Source organism: Prionailurus viverrinus, chromosome B4, assembly GCF_022837055.1.
Source record: "Prionailurus viverrinus isolate Anna chromosome B4, UM_Priviv_1.0, whole genome shotgun sequence".
In the NCBI taxonomy this organism is placed as follows: domain Eukaryota; kingdom Metazoa; phylum Chordata; class Mammalia; order Carnivora; family Felidae; genus Prionailurus; species Prionailurus viverrinus.
Genome location: NC_062567.1, coordinates 16,938,908 through 16,956,689, shown reverse-complemented (window position 1 = coordinate 16,956,689; position 17,782 = coordinate 16,938,908). Strand labels below are relative to the sequence as shown.

The 17,782-nt window shown below is 48.0% G+C and overlaps 1 long non-coding RNA gene across 1 annotated transcript; it reads left to right on the top strand.

Annotated features, from left to right (window-relative positions):
* The first annotated feature begins 12,061 nt into the window (after window positions 1-12,061).
* Window positions 12,062-15,832, top strand: LOC125169519 (uncharacterized). Its single transcript, XR_007153713.1, has 2 exons — window positions 12,062-12,173; window positions 13,201-15,832. It is a non-coding gene; the product is annotated as an uncharacterized LOC125169519 (long non-coding RNA).
* The last annotated feature ends 1,950 nt before the right edge of the window (window positions 15,833-17,782 follow it).

The following is a 17,782-nucleotide window of genomic DNA, read 5'->3' as shown; positions in this document are numbered from 1 at the left end:
CTAAGATGGCCCTCTGCTTGCGCACACTCGCTCTCTCACCAAATTAGCTATTACGTGAAATCCCCCTGGGTTTAAAGCACTTGTTTCGCGGATTCGTGTACAACCCATATTAACTATGCACTTTCTGCTATTCCTCTTGTGACTGTCCCTGTCTCTTTCCTTCTTTGAGGAGCGTATGATGCATTTTATTTTAGCCCAATCGATGCGTGCAAATACTGGGATAACACAGCCCACACTTCTGCGAGGGAGGCTGTTTTCAAAATTGAGTTTAGGGATCAATACGAAGTCGAAAAGCTCCAAATTGCACGAATGCACCAAATTCAAGCCTTGGGGCTCCCAAGCCCCTTTCCTGAGTGATTAACGCACTGGTGGGCAGTCACCGGCGCTCCACCGGTCCTGCTTTCTCAAAACAGGATGTTTTCATCATGTGTATTTGGCTTTCCCTGAAGATCACTCCAGTTTGCTTGGAAAAACACGACCCCAAAAAGTGTGGAGTTAAACCCCAAGTCAGTGGCTTCATGCGGGGCTCCTCTCATGCTGGCACTGCTGACCTCCGTTCCTCTTTTTTTCTCTTCCTAGGACCTAACAGCAGCACCTAAAATTGCCATAGTGGGTGCCCGGAAAACGTTTGCCCAGTTGAATAAATGTTTTGCTGGCTGGAGCAGCCCTCTCCTGGACCACTATCTGACTCCCACGACTTCTTCGCCCAGAGCCAAGCTGTATGGTGCAGCAAGAGCTCTCTATTCTTCTGCGGCTGCCGCCATGGCTGCGGGGCTGACTGGTGTCTAACTGGGGGAAGGGCAGTGGTTGTCCCTTGCAAGGGACGTTAAAGCCAGAGAGGTGAAGGGACAGAGATTTTGGAAAAAGAATTAGGAGAGCGTGCTGCCCGCAGATGTGTGTGTGTGTGTGTGTGTGTGTGTGTCCCAGTAGTGTGAAGAGAACATCTACAGGAGAAATAGACCAAGTACCTAGGATGCTAGGGTATCCCTATTCCTTAGCTCCTGCTCTTGGGATCTTCCTTTCCTTGAGAGACTGGAGCAAGACAGAAGGAGGTGGAGAGAGAGTGGCAGGCAGCCTAGAGGCTCTCCAGTAAGATCCAGTCATTCATCTAATCAGTGCCATCAATATGTTTGTGTTTGACCCTTTTGGATGGAAGAGGCTTAGAATCAATAGATTTAGACCCTAAAATATTGCCAGTCCAGCAGAGAGCAACTGCTCACAGGTCTGCAAGGGCCCACCCTGGCCAGGGTGCTCCGAAGGAAACAGAGGGAAACAGGAGGGAAACTGAGTGGCTGCCTACCTTCATCTCCAAGCCATCAAAACAAACAGACAGACAGACAGACAAACTCCAGTCTCCTGGAGGCTGGGCTATTGGACAAGCACATGCTGGGCACCAAAAGGTTGGAATATAATTTCCATTGTTAGTGCTTGTCGTCTTTTAAATCAGTTTAGGTTAGCTCCAGGAACCACACAATACTTGTGATAAGTGCCCGGCAAAAGGGAGGAAAAACAGTGTAGAAGAGAGACTGCACTAAGGTTAGACAGCAGCCTTCCCTCTTTCCTGGGGAAGTTAGAAACGGACACAAACATGTAAGAGATCTTGAGGCTACAACTCGGTCAGTAGGTACGAGTTTCTGTCTCTGAAATGACTGCAAAGGACCTAGATTCTTGGATCTCCCAGGAATAAAGGCACATTTTTACATTCATTTTTCCTCATGTCTCTCTCACCCTCTCTCTTTTTCCCTCCTGTTCAAATGAATGAATACCCTGATTGTCGGTGGGGCAAATGTGGAAGATTAGTTTTTGGCCTCTGCGTTGGACCCAAATATGCAGACCAGTGGACGCTAAGCTTTCAAATGCCTGGATATTATAGCCATTCAAAGTAAAACCTGCATGACGCAGTAGAAATTGCCAGGACCAGGTTTATTCACCTTTTCCCTTTATCTTCTTCTTCTCCTCTCCCACCTTCTCAGCTTTTCCTTTTCTCCCCCTCCTCCTACCTAACCTTTGTGCCCAATAGGCAGCAATACTTTCTCCAGAGGTGGAAGGAGGGTAAGATCTGGGCGGGCTTAAACCAGTGCTGATGGAGGCAGTGTGGGAACCTGCAGTGACCCTGAGCTTCCTTGCTGGGGTGAGAGGCCAGGGCTTCCCAGCCTCTTGCCCTGCATGTGCTAAGCTATTCCTGTTAGGCTGTAAAAAATAGAGTGCATCTCAAGACCAGGAGAGTCGACTCCATAAACACATGGCTGTGGTTCTAACATGGAGTGCATTGCCCAATGCAAATGCAGAGATGCTTTTAATTTGGTTCCAAGTGTGTTAGACGTCATGTGGCAAATTGGTCTTCAGAAAGCCAATTTTGATATTTTCTGTTAATAATAAAGGCTTTTCAAACGAACAACCTTAAACATATACGATTGAGAATGAATCACACTCCTACCAGGGTGTTTCTTATCTGAATTTACAAAAGAGAGGTCGTACTTTTTACGCCCTTCTAAATAAGAAACATTTTAAAGTAGAAGAGGTTGGTTAACATTTGGATTGTTCAGTTGTTTTGTGGCTCATATGATTTTAAGAAAATAGAGTATTTAAACCTTTGTGTTTTTTTTAAACCCTTTTACATCTTTACGTATTGTAAATTTTAAAAGTAAATTAGGAAATTAGTTACACACGCCTGCCATCTTCTATAGAAAAATGACCTCAGAAACATGTTTTACCTAAAATGTCAAAATTTCATATTATCTTACACAATTTCAGCCGGCTGCTTGTAATTTAATGCTACTATCAAATTGGAGGGAAATAGAACTTGCTTTGTATTAATTAAATGGGAGGAAAATATAACTAATTTGTAGATTTAGGGAGGTTGCCAGCTCTTCTAAAACCTTGTGCTTTGTATCAATCTCTAGCTGGTTTATCTGAATCCGATCCGATCCTATGTAACATGTGGACTGCCTATCATATTCTGACACAATGCAAGATTTCTAGATGAACTGAAGGCTCCTGACTGTGAATTTCCCATCTCTTACTGTTTTGAACCAATAGTTTAGTGTATACTCCAAAGTTGGTTTTAAGTGTGATCTCCTTCAAGAAGAAAGTGCAAAAATAATTACCAAAAAAAAAAAAACAACCCACAGGAAATCTTTTACAACTAGTGTTGGGGCCATTGATCGCCCGTTACCTGCTATAATGTGAATGGAATCATTATGGCTGTTCCATTGACACACTTTCTTCATTCAGGATTCTGGCCAAAGGAATAGCATGTCAACGTGTAAAATTCTAGCCAAAGATAAGCCATTACAATGGAAATCGCGATGTGCAAAGTCTCATTGAAGCCAATGAAATTGAGTGCAATATCCATACTGCATTCTCATCGGCTTGCCCCAGGATTTAGTATGCGGCTCCGCATTGAAATGAGATTATGCATATAAAATGCCAATATAGAATACAATGCCCAATAAAACATTAGAAAAGCAACTTACAGCCCATACACATGGGCTTTACTTAAATTCGAACTTCATGTGCAAAATAAGCACACCACCGTCGGAACACTAAATCTACAAAATGTCCTCACTCTGGTTTTTCATGCTTCTTTCTGCATGATTCCCCCCCCCACACACACACACCCCCTCTTATCCAAACACAATTCTTTTAAGGGCACTCTTCAAATCAGCTAACAATTCCCAAAGGGTATTCCAGGAGTCTTTTAAAGTGTCTTTCTAAATTAAAAGGCCCCAAACAATTTAAGTGCATTTTTGAACCAAAAATATCAGAAAGCATTTGGATTTTGGCAAACCTAAGGGTTTTTGCGAGAAGAAAGGGACCGAAGAGAAAACGCCCCCACAGTGGATTACAAGGTTAGGGGACAGGTCACTAGGAAAGGGAAATAAAACTGAATGTTAGGTTGGGCTTGTAAATTATGCACCTTTCAGGGAAAGCGGTTTTAAGGTCTCTTCACTCAAGGGTTTTTTTTTTCCCCCCATCCATTTTGCTATTAATTCTTAACTCTTGGTAGGCAGCTCTTTAATGAGGCTGTTTGTGGCAGGTTAATTTTCTCCAATCTACTGAGCTCTTCGTTTTCCCTTTTAAGTGCACTGCTGCCTAGAGCTTTCTGCAGTGTCCCTACCAGAAAACAAAATACACGTGAAGTTGCCGGGCCGGGCTGAGAAATAAAGGCGTTACGAGGACAGAAAACCAGAGGGCCTGAACAGATTGGACTAGGAGGGTAGTAACCCGGCTGAGTTGAGGGCGTGAGGGAGAGGGAATTCGGTCTTAGGAGAGCAACGACCCTGGGAGTGTAATATATTAAATATTGCAGCGATCGATTTCAATACCCCCAAGTGGACACGGGAATAAAAATTCACCAACAAGCTGAAGTGATTAGGAATGCTTTGTTGCGAAGGAGGGGGAAAAAATGTGATTTTCTTCAGATCCTTTTTGTTCGGGTTAGGAGAGGCCTAGACAATCCAAGTCTAAGCCTGGACACTCAGTTTGGGATATAACTCTGAAGGTTAGTCATATCTCAGTGGTGCTTCTGCATAGTGAAAAGATGGGCCTTTGTACTAAGGAGGATTAAGCATCAACCACAATTATGGCTGGTCACTCTAGGAGCCTTCCTCCCAAGTCGGAGAGGAGTACATCTTGGAAGGGCTGCCCCTTTGCTGTGTATTAGTCTTTGTTTCAGCTCTGGGACAAAGCAGTTGCTTTTGCACAGTTCTTCTTTCATTAAAATCCAGGGGAAAATGCACAATATGGTTTACAGAAGGTTGATTCACAATAGCGGGACGTAAAACAGCCTTTGGTGCTATTGGGGGGGGGGGGAGAAACATTTTTGAAATGTCATTCCTTGGCCGAAAGTAGGCAACTGTCCTGTATATTTGCACAAATACCCACTACCACACGTGATTTTTCGTTGGCGATTTCAGCATCGGGTGGGATTTTCTGTTCTTTTTTTCTACCAAATCTAGCTCTTTGACAGTCATGCTATGAACCGTGTGTCTCTCAGTCCAGGAATCTGCTTAGGGATTTGGGGTAGCCACTGCGGAGCCTGCTTGGAGGTGGGGGGGTTGTTTTCAGTCACAGCCCTAATGGGCAAGGCCTGGGCTCTTCACACTGGGGATACCGAGTCTGCTGCTGGGGACACACTGCTGGATGCCTGCATGTAGCCGCAGCAGCCACAGCCACTGCCTGCCGCCCTCTTCCTTCGGTGTGGTCGCCACAAATCTGGGAAAGAAATGCAGCATCATACAAAGGATTTCTTTAATGAGGATGAGTTCCTCAGAGTGACTGGGGGCTGTGCCTGCTGCTCAGGCCTCTCTTTCCCTCTGCCAGATCTATCCCTCCCCATCATATCCTTCCTTATATACTAGCCTGGGGTTGGAAAGGGCATCCCCCCACCCCACGCCCACCCCCACCTCCTCTGATAAACCCAGAGGCTGATTTCTACTCTACTCTGGTGGCTGAGTGAGGATGGACTGGAAGGTCTGAGGGGGAATCTCCGAGTCTTGCAAAAGTAAACATATGTGTATATATCTCTAGTGCCCCCTCCGTTCTCTGCCATCAGTCTTGTCTTCTATCCTAGTTATCACTTATCACTTATCCAAGCTGCCACTTGGAGCACGGTCCTAGGGACTAGCTATATTTCTGCATGAAGATCCTACCAGGGGAATGTTCAAGGCAGAAGGAACCCTAAGCCTCCCCATCTCCTTTGAATCTAATTTGGGCTGACCAGGGTATAGTTAAGGCCCAGGCTGGTTGTGAAACAGAGCCCTTAGGCTCCTGCAGCTTGAAACTCCCAGGCTCTCTGTGGAATGGTGACTGGTTACAGGGAGGCCATTTCTGCCCTAGAAAGCTGTTCGTCTCCCCTAAACCTACATGGCTCCTTGCTTTCTTCAGGGTGGGGAGAGAGGTAGGTCCAGGAGCAAAAGATCACTCAAAAAAGTTACTTGGCGTTAGAGCCACTGAAACCAGTTCTCTCTCTTCTTGAGTGTGGGAAAGACTGGGTTGGGGGTTGGGATCTGGACAATAAAGGTATTGCTCTGTTTTGCTCTGGCCCCCCCTTTGGCTTTTTATTCTGCATTCTGCGTCTCTCCCTGACTTTTGTCTTCTTCTGATGCTTCTCCTTGTCTTTTCCCTCAAGTCAGGTCAGGAAGAGCAAGCAGGTTGGAAGCATCAATGGACTTATGCTGCGAGGGCCAAGCCAAAATGCAGCCTGGCCATGTCTGGGCAGGTGGTTCAGAGCTCAGAGATTCTTGTGTGACTGAGGAGTAATTTGGAGAAAAGGAATCTCCTGGGGGTGGGGGCGGGGAGGTGCAGGTGGGGGCACTCTGTCTCAGGTCACTGAGAAGCAGGTTCTGCGCCCAGAGCCCAAGCTCTGGGATCCCAGAGAGCCTGCCTTGCTGTGGAGTACCTGTTGCCTGAAGCTGCTTGGGGGAGCTTTTGGGCCTCTGCCCTATTGTGAGTCTTGGGGGTTAGGTCTGGCTTCCCCTGGGGCCGCTGGATTCACCTGTCACTACGCTCACTGCCCAGGGACCCTGACAAACCTCCACAATGTGGGCCTGAAAAAGGGCGCTTAAGGTTCACTGATCTGTGTGTAGAACTTTGCAAAACTGCAAATAAGCGAGAAAATTTGTCTATTCTTGTGGAGGGAAATACAAGTTTGCGCTTAACATGGAAGCCTGAGAAAAAGAGGGGGGGAAAACACTTCTCCTGGCCAACAGCCCCACTGTAATCTCCAGAACAATTTCATTTCCTCTGCAGCACCCTGGCTACCCTAGCCGAGGCCTCGGAAAGGTCAGGGAAGAGATGGAGCTGAAAAGCGGGGGTGGGGGTGGAAAGCGGGGGCTAGGCCCTGGGCAGGGTCGCAGGTGAGGGCCAGGCGGGGTGGCGAGGAGGAGACTGACAGGTTGCAAGGCCACAGGACGGGAGGACGGGGCAGAGCCGCGTCTTTTGGAAGGTTTGCGTGTTTCCGAGAGGGTTTTTTTTCGGAGGAATTCGCACCGCCCGCCTCCGGGGCAGCTTGCTGGCGCTCTCCCCCGCCCCTTCTTGCAGAGCAGGTCGCAGGGAGCTCGGGTTTCGGCGAGGCCCCGCGCCGCCAGGCCGCCCGCGCTCCGCCAGCCCCGGCGCGCAGGCCTTTCCCGCTTGCTGAGAAAGGGAAAAGCGCACGCCCGGGGCCCTGCGGGCGGGGAGCCTGTCGGTGCGGCGGGAGAGCCGCTCCTCCGCGGGAGCCGAGCCGCTGCGGCCCGCCAGCTCGGTCAACCCGGCCGGGCCGCGCAGGCGGCAGGGGCCGTGCCCGGGAAGGGTCTCCTGCGAAGGGCGGCCGAGCTACCCCCCGTCGTCGCGCGGCTGCTGGGAAGCCGCGCGGGCTGCAGCGAGCAGCAGGCCCCGCGAAGCTGGTCTGCTCCCCTGCAAAGGGGAGGTTGGAACTTTTGAACCCTTTGCTTAAAAGTGATTGATCGTGTCCCGCCAGAGAGCGGCCCCACCCCCTGTCCCCACCTCCGCCGCCTTCCCTGGTCACCTCGGCTCTAAGCGTGCGAGAGGAGACCGCGCGGGGCGCAAGGGCTGGTGCCTTTGGAGACGTGTGCAGCAAACGCGAGCACATCGAGCCCACAGAGCCAGAGCGGCTGTTGCGATTCTGGATGAATCCCTTGTGGGAACTCCTAACGGGAGGGTGGGTTCCTGCCTCCTTCCCCACAGCCCTCTAAGTGAAAGACGCAAACGACAGCTTTTCCCCCCTGAAACCGTCCCTGCACGCCGGCCTCTCCCTACGAGGAAGTCCTCGCAGGAGCCGGGCTCGGCTCTGGGAACCTTCAGGGAACTCTGCATGAAGGCTCGAGGCCTCCACGAGTTAAGTTGATTATTAATTTGGGCTGTTCAGGGCGAGTAACACACTTAACGCCTTTGGCTTTGGGGATTGTCCCGGAGCTGGGACCCAAGCATAGATGACCCAGGGTTGCGGATGGGAAATGCGAGTTGCCGAGACTCCCGGACGTGTCTGAGTGGTCTGGGTAGAGCTCCCGGGGCAAAGGTTGGCTCTTCCTCGCCCCCAAGTAAATTCCTGGTTAACTAGTGCAGACTAAATACCTTAGTATCACTAAATGGGGCAAAACAGACGGGGTTGAAAGTGAGGGCATGCCAACTGGACCCAGACCTGGTCATACTTCTCCACCGGTGATAAGTCAGGGTGCTTCAAACACGAAAATAGACATGTAACATTCAACTGGACGAATTAATTTTTGACGGATTTACGGTATGATTTTCTTTCGAGCGGTATTCATTGGTTCCTTCGAGCTGTAGTGCGGTCCGAAGACAGAAATATAAACAAGCACTTTCTGCTTTGCGGAAACCCCTTAACAGTATCTCCCAAAGAAAGATCAAGACACTTTGTGAATTTTCCCCAGATAATGCCTCATATTCCGAATGACTGATCAGAGAACTCCGGTATTGTTAAATAAAATGAGAGGAAGGGGAGTGACGTGGGAGTCGAACAATGGCATTTCTGAATCAGTTTGCTTGATTGACATTGGGGGCTTCATGACCCCAGGGAATAGGACTCATTACGGTGAATACACCAAAACATCAACCAAGATTAGAACTCTAGATCCTGTTTTAATCCCATTTCAGTCTAAATTATAGTGGGAAAATATAAAATCCAAGAGGAGAGAATTACTCCATCATATATTGACCTAAAGTCTTAATTGTTCAAAGGGGGAAAGAAAAGTGGGAAACCGATATACTTCTCATCACTTTAGAAGTGGCACTGACATTTAAGTCAAGTGTAAAGGTTTGGTAGGGTGGATACTAAGAATATTTCTGTGCTATAACATATACTTATTTGGGGGAGACGTACTGAAGAAACACACAGGGAGCTTTTTGCATGTATGAGAAAAGCAGAATCCTCTGCCACTGGGTGAAAAAGAGGGATCATCAGCAAATTGAGGCTGAGAAATAATTAGATACCTTAAAGGTGGAGTCTCAATTTCCACTATTATTTGGAAGACTTCTCTATTTCTTCGGAGATTTCTATTTTTAAATGACAAAAGTTGTGTAAATTTAACCCTGTAAGTTGTTGAGAGCAGATCTTCAATTCAGGTTGGAGAAACAGCATGTGTGTGAGCAAAGTCTATTTTTAACCACAGAAGAGTGTGAGATACTGTGGGCTGTGTTAGATGGGAGTATAATCTATGGCAACTTCACTACAAAATTTTTTCATTCTTCATTGGAACTTATTCTCAATTCTCAGGAACTTGAAAGACTGGCGATCTTAAGTAATATACATTAAACTGAACCCCTACCATACAGAAGGACAAAGCTGTGGCAAAAGACATTGTAGTTATATTCTATTTTTTTTAGTAGGTAAATCACAGCAAAGGGGGAACGTAACAGGAAGATATAAAAAATAGAGCATATATATGTTATAAGTAATGAAATAGAAAGGGTTGCTCCACAATACAGCTTCACATATTTTGAGGGGTGGATTTTAATGAGAAGCCTCTGTGTTGCATGGGAACTGGGAATCATAGAAATTATTTATGCAGCAAGAAGGAACGAAAATTAATTATTAGGAGCTCAGTAATCACCAAATAAACTCTGAGCTTTGAGGTTAAAAATAGACGACTATCTTCATGTTCAATTATACAGTATCACTTACTAATACAACTGATGTTTCAGCCTCTCGGTGAGACCAGATACTATCTTCTATGGAGATATCTTGGTATTAATTAATGACTGCTTTATTCTCATTATTCACAAGGAAAAATAGGGGTCGTGTCACATTAAAATTAAGATTATCTTAGTTTATCTGGGCTCTTAAACAAAGATCATTCAAAGTAATTATATTTTGAATTAACAGAGGTAGGCAATTTATCTCGTTATTTTTTTTGTTCAAAGACAGAAAATAAAGATCAGAAATAAGCAAAGTTTCATTTTGAAGATAGAAAGAACCAAACAAACATGCCTTGACTTTTGCAATATTTCCCTTGCTAAAGGGGGAATGAGGGAACTGTAAAAGACGTGACTTTGCAAAGTCAAGTCCTTTTTAAAAGACTCGGATCGAAATTCTTGCTATGCAACAAGGATTCAGGTTTGATTAATTTTCTGCAAGCGACGTGACAGCGGTGTTTTAAAAGATTAATTAAAATTGAAGTGATACGGAGCAGGAATTCAACCTGCAGAGGCGTCCCTGGCGCCTTGGGGGGCTTTGCAAGCGAGTCCCAAGTCCAAACTGCGGGCTTTCCCGAGCCTGGGACGCAACTCCCCGTCTCCTGGAGAGGAACGCGGAATTTGGCAGGGCGCCCGCCTGGCCGCCTGGCATCCCGAGCTGGCCGCCAGCTCTCGGGGGTGGGGACGGGGTGTGTCCCGGGGAACCCGCTGCCCAGAGAACTGCTGGCGCGGCGCGCGAAGAGCCAGTGAGGTCCAGGGTCACACCAGAGGCCGGAGGGGATTCCAGGAAGCCCCGAGCTGACTGCCCCAGGCCGCGTCCACTTCTCCCGGGGGGGCGGGGGGGGGGAGGGGGGGAAGCCTACTTCGCGCCCCGGCTCCTCCGGAGCCCCCTCCACGGTCGCGAGCGCGCGGAGGGCGTAGATGGCACGCTGAGAAGGCTCATTCAGAGCTGAGGGCGTGGAGGGCTCGGCTGCTGGGCTGCGGCTGCCCGGGCCGGGGCGTGGGCCTGCCCGGGTAGTCCTGCCTCAACTGCCTCGGGACTCGGGACTCCGGGAGGCCGTCCACGCCCGGGCCGCCCAGTCACGTCCTCCTACCTCTCCGTTCAGTCTCCTGCCCCAGCTTCTGTCCCCCTGCATCCCTGTCCCTTGGCTTCACTTAGCGACGCCTTCGCCTAAGTAAGAAATGAAGCTGAGCGCAATTGTAACTGTACTCAAGAAGATACAATCGCGGGAGCCCTCGGGGTCGCGCGCGGCGGCGAAGCTACGCGGGTGGCGCCCCAGAGGGTGGGTAGGGGAAGAAGGGGGCGTCCGTTTGCAATTCGCCTTCCCAGGGCACGAACTACGGTGTCCCCTTTTCTCCAACTGGGGAGAAACGGCGTCCCCTTCTCTCCAAGCGTGGGGCTCGGGTGCCGACGGGGAGGCCGCGCACGGCGGGGCCCTCACCCCAAGGCTCGGGCGGGGTTGTGCGCCCTTGGGCTCCCGGCGACGCGGAGGGGGCGTCCTCCCAGCTGGGGCTGTCCCTTCGCCCTGCGGCGGCGCCGGGAAACCCCTTCCTCTGCGGCGGGTCCCAGGGGTCGGGGCCTAAAAGGCTCCCTGGGGATTCTCCGAGCCGCGGAGGCGACGTGGTTCCTCCTCCCCCTCACGTCTGCCTCTCCCACCCTCTTCCCAGAGACCTTGGAGGTGGCCAAGTGGGAAGGGAGGCGGGCAAACAGACGGTGGAGGCCTGGGAGCGGGAGGCTCGGGAGCTGGGGGGGGGGGGGGGGAGTCCGGGGCAGGAAAGAAGCATTAGGACGCGAAGGAAAAGGGCGGTGGGGCGAGGAGGACTTAGCTGCGAAGGGCTGAGGGTGGGGGGTGAGGCGAGAATCCCTTTCTTTCCGAATGGCGCAGGGGGACCTCTTCCCCGGGGAGCCCCCACCCAGCAGCTCCCAACCTCGAGAACAAAGGGTCTGGGAAGCACGGTCGGGGTCGGGGAGCGGAGGTGGAGGGAAGCAGGAAGGCAGGCGGTGGGGGCAGGGGAGGGCGCTTCCCCACATTTCCTCTCGCGGCAGAATGACGGAAAGCTCCCTCCAGCAAACGCCTCACTGAGGCCGCTTCAAAATCCGGGAGGGCTCGGGTTCCTTACCTAACGGATGCACTCGCTCCCTTCCTCCCCCAGCGTCCCCACCCCCTCCGGGGACCGAGGCCCGCGAGCAGCGAGGCTGGCGGCGCGCCGCGACGCGGGCGGAACCGCGGGGCAGCAGCGCCTCCTGCAGGTGCCTGGCGCCTCCGCAGCCGCCGTGCCGCGCGGTCTCTTAAGGTGGAACCAGCCTGGTTCCCCCACCCGCGCTTTCGGCTCTTCCGCAACCGTGATTCCACCCGCCGCAAGTCTCCTTCGCGAAGCGGGCCTGACTGTCCAGAACGGTCGGAGTCTGTTGGTCCCTGCTGCTATTTCCTTGATGCCTTGACTCCATTACCTGCAGCACCTCGTCCGAGGAAGCCCCGGTATCGATTTGGAAAATCACAATTGATACTTCCCTGCAGGTATAAAAGGCTGCGTAAGTCACGCTTCAGGGCGGAAAGACCAAAACGGCGTTTCTTTAATCTCAAAGCAAACTTTTATTTTGGTTTATTAAAACCAGAAGCCTAGCACGAAAGGATCGCCGAGAGTAGACCTGCCCAGGGGTCTTCTGGATCTAAGAATTTAGGATAAGGTTGGCCGGTCAGAGGGTCGCATGCAGCGCCCACACCCCGCAAACTCGTGGGCAGCTGCGGGCGCAAATAGGCCCGGGAGGAGCGGCAGGACTGCGGGGAACCCCTCCTTGCGCGTCTCCCGCCACCTCCGTTTTCAGCCCACTCTTTGTTTAGTGAAAAGCGGGAACGTGGGGAGGATAGAAGAGCAGTTTTTGTTTCTTTCCTCTTTTAAACTAAATGTGCGTGTGCCTGTGAATTCATCGTCCTTGAACTAAGTGTCCTCAGCGAACTCGACATTCTTGGGGGAAACCCTGCGAGCTCTGAGCAGGACACGAACAAGCCAACTTTGGTTCCGGTGCCATGTGCAGTAAATTCTTCTCCTTTGCTCTTCCCTCTCTCCGCGTCACGGAGAGGGGGCCCCCTGGGGGCTGCCTCCGTACTCCCGCACCCCCAGGACCTGGAGCCGCGGAGAGCTCAGGTCCCAGGGCAGGGGCGCCAGGAGGTATCGGGGGAGGGGAGACTAGCGGTCCGCCTGGGGTGTGAGCCTTACCTGCACCTTGGGAACCTCCTTTCCCCTGGACGCCCGGCCTTGGCTCCGCCCTGTCCGGCCCCGCCCCAGGGAAGCTGGGCCGCGGGTGGGGCCGCCGCGGGGACAGCTCCCAGGGGCAGGTGCCGCAGGGTCACACCCGCCCCGGGGGTTGCAGACCGCAAGCGAAAGTCGAGAGGGGCTGGAGCTTTTCCTCTAATCCGTTTTACACTGTGAAAACCGCAAAGCTGTCGCCTAGGCGGCCACTTTTTAATTGGGAGGCAAACAGACGAAAAACCAAAACAAACGCGCGAGCTGACTTTTCTTTCCCTCTGTTTTCTCAACAAAAAGCTCGCTTTCTGGCGAAGAGGGAAACCAACGACCCGCGCTGACGCTTGCTCGCTTCGGGGCCTGGAGCGGGGCGCGCAGGGGGCAGCTTGCGCCGTGCCGCTGTCCCCACGCTCTGCCCGCGTGGATCTCCAGCCGCGTCCCGCCTCTCCACGGGCCACGCCTGCCGACCCCGTCGCGCGCTTTCTCGTTCGTGTGGAAGGGCAGATGTGGGGGGACCTGGGTGTTGGAGGCTCGGAGGTCGTAAAATTGGCCCCAGGTCCGGGCTCTTCCGAAGCCCGGGGCCGGAAGAGCTGGGGCTTGGGCCGCCAGTCCGGGGAGACCTCCAAGCGGAACAGAAGGAGCACCTGCAGACGCTCGAAGCTTCCCCTGGGGAAAAGCATACGTCGGTAGACACGCTGCGCGGCGCCAGAGCTAACTCTCAGTTTACCGCGCGTCCTGCCTTGGGGGGTGCTGAGGCCCTTGGGGGGAACCCTTGAGAAAAGCAGAGGACGCGGGAGACCTCTGACGCGGGGTCAGGTGGGCCGAGACCCACGAAGGTGGATGTCTGCTTCCCTACGTCCTGCGTAGAAAATGATTTTTAAAAATTTTATTTTTGAAAATGATTTTTAGTCACACTTGTCGTGGAGGTAGGAAAAGGGAGGGAAGTCAAAAGAAAGGAGGAGGCCGACCTTTATTTTACAAGAAAAACCCAGGAAAAATGGATTGGTCGAATTGTGGAGTAGGAGGGAGGGAAGGAAGGATGAAGACTTTCCTTCTTTGTTCTTAAAAGCCCGAGCACTTTGGTTTGTTTGTTTGTTTCCCCAAATCAAAATACAGAGAGGCAGTCCTTGTAGGGGCATGCTTATGCAATCGAGAGATGCTGCTCATTAATTAGTTCACTTTTAAAACATTTGCTGGGCTGAGCAAAGTTTTTAGAAGGTTCTTTCTCAGAACCCAGCCCCGATGTGAAGCTCAACTCGATTTAAGGCAGACCTAGGATCAAAATTTCAGACGAGGTCATGCGTGTATACATCTGTACAAAAATACACATGCCACAGAGTTTGTATTCCTTCCAGGCTAAGACAAGAGATTCTATAGTAAATTATACGTGATGGCTGAGTTTTTTTCTGGTAACCTCTTGTCACCAGAGAGGAGTACTGAGTTATCTTTCTCTCCATTCCCAATTAATAAATCTACTGAGAGAGAGAGAACTCTCCTTATGAGAATGTGGCTTTCCCCCCCACTCTTTCTGGTTTAAACGTTCTTTCCTACACGTGAACACACACAGAATATACATGATAAGCAGAGTTTTCCCTAATCAGCCTGTAATGTATGATCTACATAAATCCATGCCCACTGTTGAGGACTAACTTTGTTCTTCACCATGTGGGCATTTCATCAGGAATCTTTGGTAGACCAATAAAACGATCATCTTTGCTGTGAATTTCTTTGTGATTAAACGGAAAATAGCATTAATGAACAACTCGAACAGTACTTTTTAATATCAAATGTCAACCAGTAAAAAAAAGCCCCATACTTGTTCCAAATCTTCAGAATGATGGCTTCTCATTTGCAGTCATATTTTGGCAAAACTACTTCATATTAATGGAAAATTACTAAAAACAGTGCACGCATTCCAGATAGAGAGGCGTATTCACTGAGCTTTACCTCTAGCAACTTAAGCTATCTGGTTCGAATTACTTAAGTAGTTTCAACTGAAGGAAGGGCTGGAAAATTAGGAACTGTGGAATAATTTGTGTTTTGGTCTTTTCACGAAGCTTTAATCAAATCTGATTTTTGTGAAAACGAAAACAATACGATAATCCCTTCAGTGATCTTGTAGAATAGTGTGTAATTGTTATTAAAAAAGAAAAGCGTGCCCAAAGGATATTTTAATGAGATGAGATGAATACAAATACAACTATTGCTAAGTTGTTTTTCCAGTTATTTTTCTCTCACATGTAAGACATGTAGGACTCCAGAATATGCACTTTAATGTGTTGTGATAATAAGAAAACTATTGCTGGTTTTCTTAGAGGAGCACTGTTATCTAGGGGGCAATGCCAAAATCATTAGATAAGCATCATCTTTCCTGTCACATCATTGTCTACATGAAATTCCATCTTAGGAAATATGCGGGAATATTATGTTTGTTTCAAAAGCTTGAAAATACAATAGAATTTGAAATATTGAAAACATGATTCTTACTTGACAGTATCTTTGAAGTTGCAGAGGTATCTCTTTTTGAGATGACTTTAATAATGACTGACTTTAATAATGCTGGAACGTAAGGAAAGATTTCAACAGCAGGCAAGATGTGATGAACGGACACAGGAACAATGAAGCTATTGACAAAACATGCCAACTTTTAGAATTCTATTTAAATTATTATTTTTCCTTCTAGTGCAGAGGAAGACGCCCAAGTGCATCAATGTTCATCAGATGCAGGGTAATAAAAACGTGAGCGACGGGCAATGGACCGTGACTGTAATATGATTGTTAGTGTAGGTGGGCGAGTGCCTGTTTAAAGAAGGTTTGCAGTCCTCAATGGAGGTAGGGGAAGCTTGTAGAAAATTGAGATCGTGAAGAAGAGGGAAAGAAGGTTAATCAAAGAATAAAGCAAATTCAGTAATTAAAAAACTATTTTCTATTTTTGATTTGACTTTCGTCAATTGTTCCTGCCAGCTATTTAGATGAAATAAATGGAACATCATTTAATAAGCGGATCCTCTGATACATTTTCCTCTTAAAGTGTCTGATTCCTGGCCTCCGAAGGAAACTGGAATACAAGTTAGTATTAGAACTTGAATTTGTTCTGCCAGAGTGAAAATTGGTTCCATTAGGCATCAGTCACAGAACTCTTACAGACCTGGCTAGGGCCGTAGATATGATATATCCAACTAGCTGAAATAATAAAGTCTTAAGTGATGCTAGATGTGCTTTGGGAAACCATCCAGAGGGTTTTAATTTTTTTTAATGAAAGTTTCCCAATTTTACAGTCCTCATAAATCTGGAACAAGCCTAATTTAGGTCATCAGGGTGAGTGAAACCTAAATGCCTGACCCTTTGGAAATAACGTCATAAAAATAAGTTAAAACGTGAAATATTCAGTTGCGCACCATCTTTACCAAGGATTCATTCCTGGACATTTTTCTTACTCACTTGCCCATACTTCCTTCTCATTATAGATTTATAGTGCTCTGCAGAAACCCTTGGAAGAAGTGATATATCAGAGAGATACACTTTCCGGAAGCTTAAAAGTTAGTCTGGCTATATAAATAAAAATCTAAACAACAACAGCCGTACACACACACACACACACACACACACACACACACAAATCAACTGTATCTTAGATGAACAATTATATCTAATATATTGAGAAGGAAGGGGAAAACGTGCCTGTTAGCCAAAAGTTCATAGTTTGTTAAATATAGGAGGGTTTCAAATAAGTTCAATTCATAATACACATGTGGATTTATATATATAAACATAATGATCTTTCATAACTAAAATTGATTGAAACCCCTGGCATATTCCTTATATGAAAATATTTTATTGCTATCATTAGATAATTAATTATACATTATAAGAATTTAAAAGTTACTAACGAGAAATAGAATAGACAGTAGAAAATAGAATAGACAATAGAAAAATTAAAATAAATTTAAATTCTTTTATTTTTTTTTTATTTTTATTTTTATTTTTTTTTTTTTTTTAAATTTTTTTTTTCAAAGTTTATTTATTTTTGGGACAGAGAGAGACAGAGCATGAACGGGGGAGGGGCAGAGAGAGAGGGAGACACAGAATCGGAAACAGGCTCCAGGCTCTGAGCCATCAGCCCAGAGCCTGACGCGGGGCTCGAACTCCCGGACTGCGAGATCGTGACCTGGCTGAAGTCGGACGCTTAACCGACTGCGCCACCCAGGCGCCCCAAATTTAAATTCTTTTAAATGCATCACAGAAACCTGTTTTCTACTACTTTTTATTTTGGGCAGAAAATGTGTCAACTTATTATTTGGCATCAATTTCTCCTTCTATGTATTTTGCCTTATTTACTTGTGAACAGATGTTATTAGCTAAGTTAACAGTACCAAATTCAGTAATCATAAAATCTCAGAAGTAATGTTTTGACATGAATAGTAATTCAAATTTAGAAGTATTTATGGACAGCCTAGAAACCTTACTTAAGTTAATTATTTTCTTATTCTTCTCTTGCCACCGGATTAACTTCTTTTGTCTACAAATGGCAGATACCAATTTTTTTAAGACATGTGGAAACAAATGTTATCTCCAACTATTTTGGCAATTTGGGACTTGAACTGAGCTTGTCCAAGTTCTTTAACAAATGGTTAAAGTAGACGAAGTAGTTTGCATTTCTTTTGCAGATTAAGAAAAACATTGAGGAATATTCCTCCGCATAAATGTAAGTATTTTTTAGTTCTTGCAAAATATCTGTTGGCTCCGAAACCATTAAGCAACAACAAAAAAGTCCCCATTAAAAGTTAATGAGTGAGGCGCCTCTGCGGCTCAGTTGGTTAAACCTCTGACTCTTGGTTTCGGCTCAGGTAAGGATCTCACAGTTTCGTGGGTTTGAGCCCCA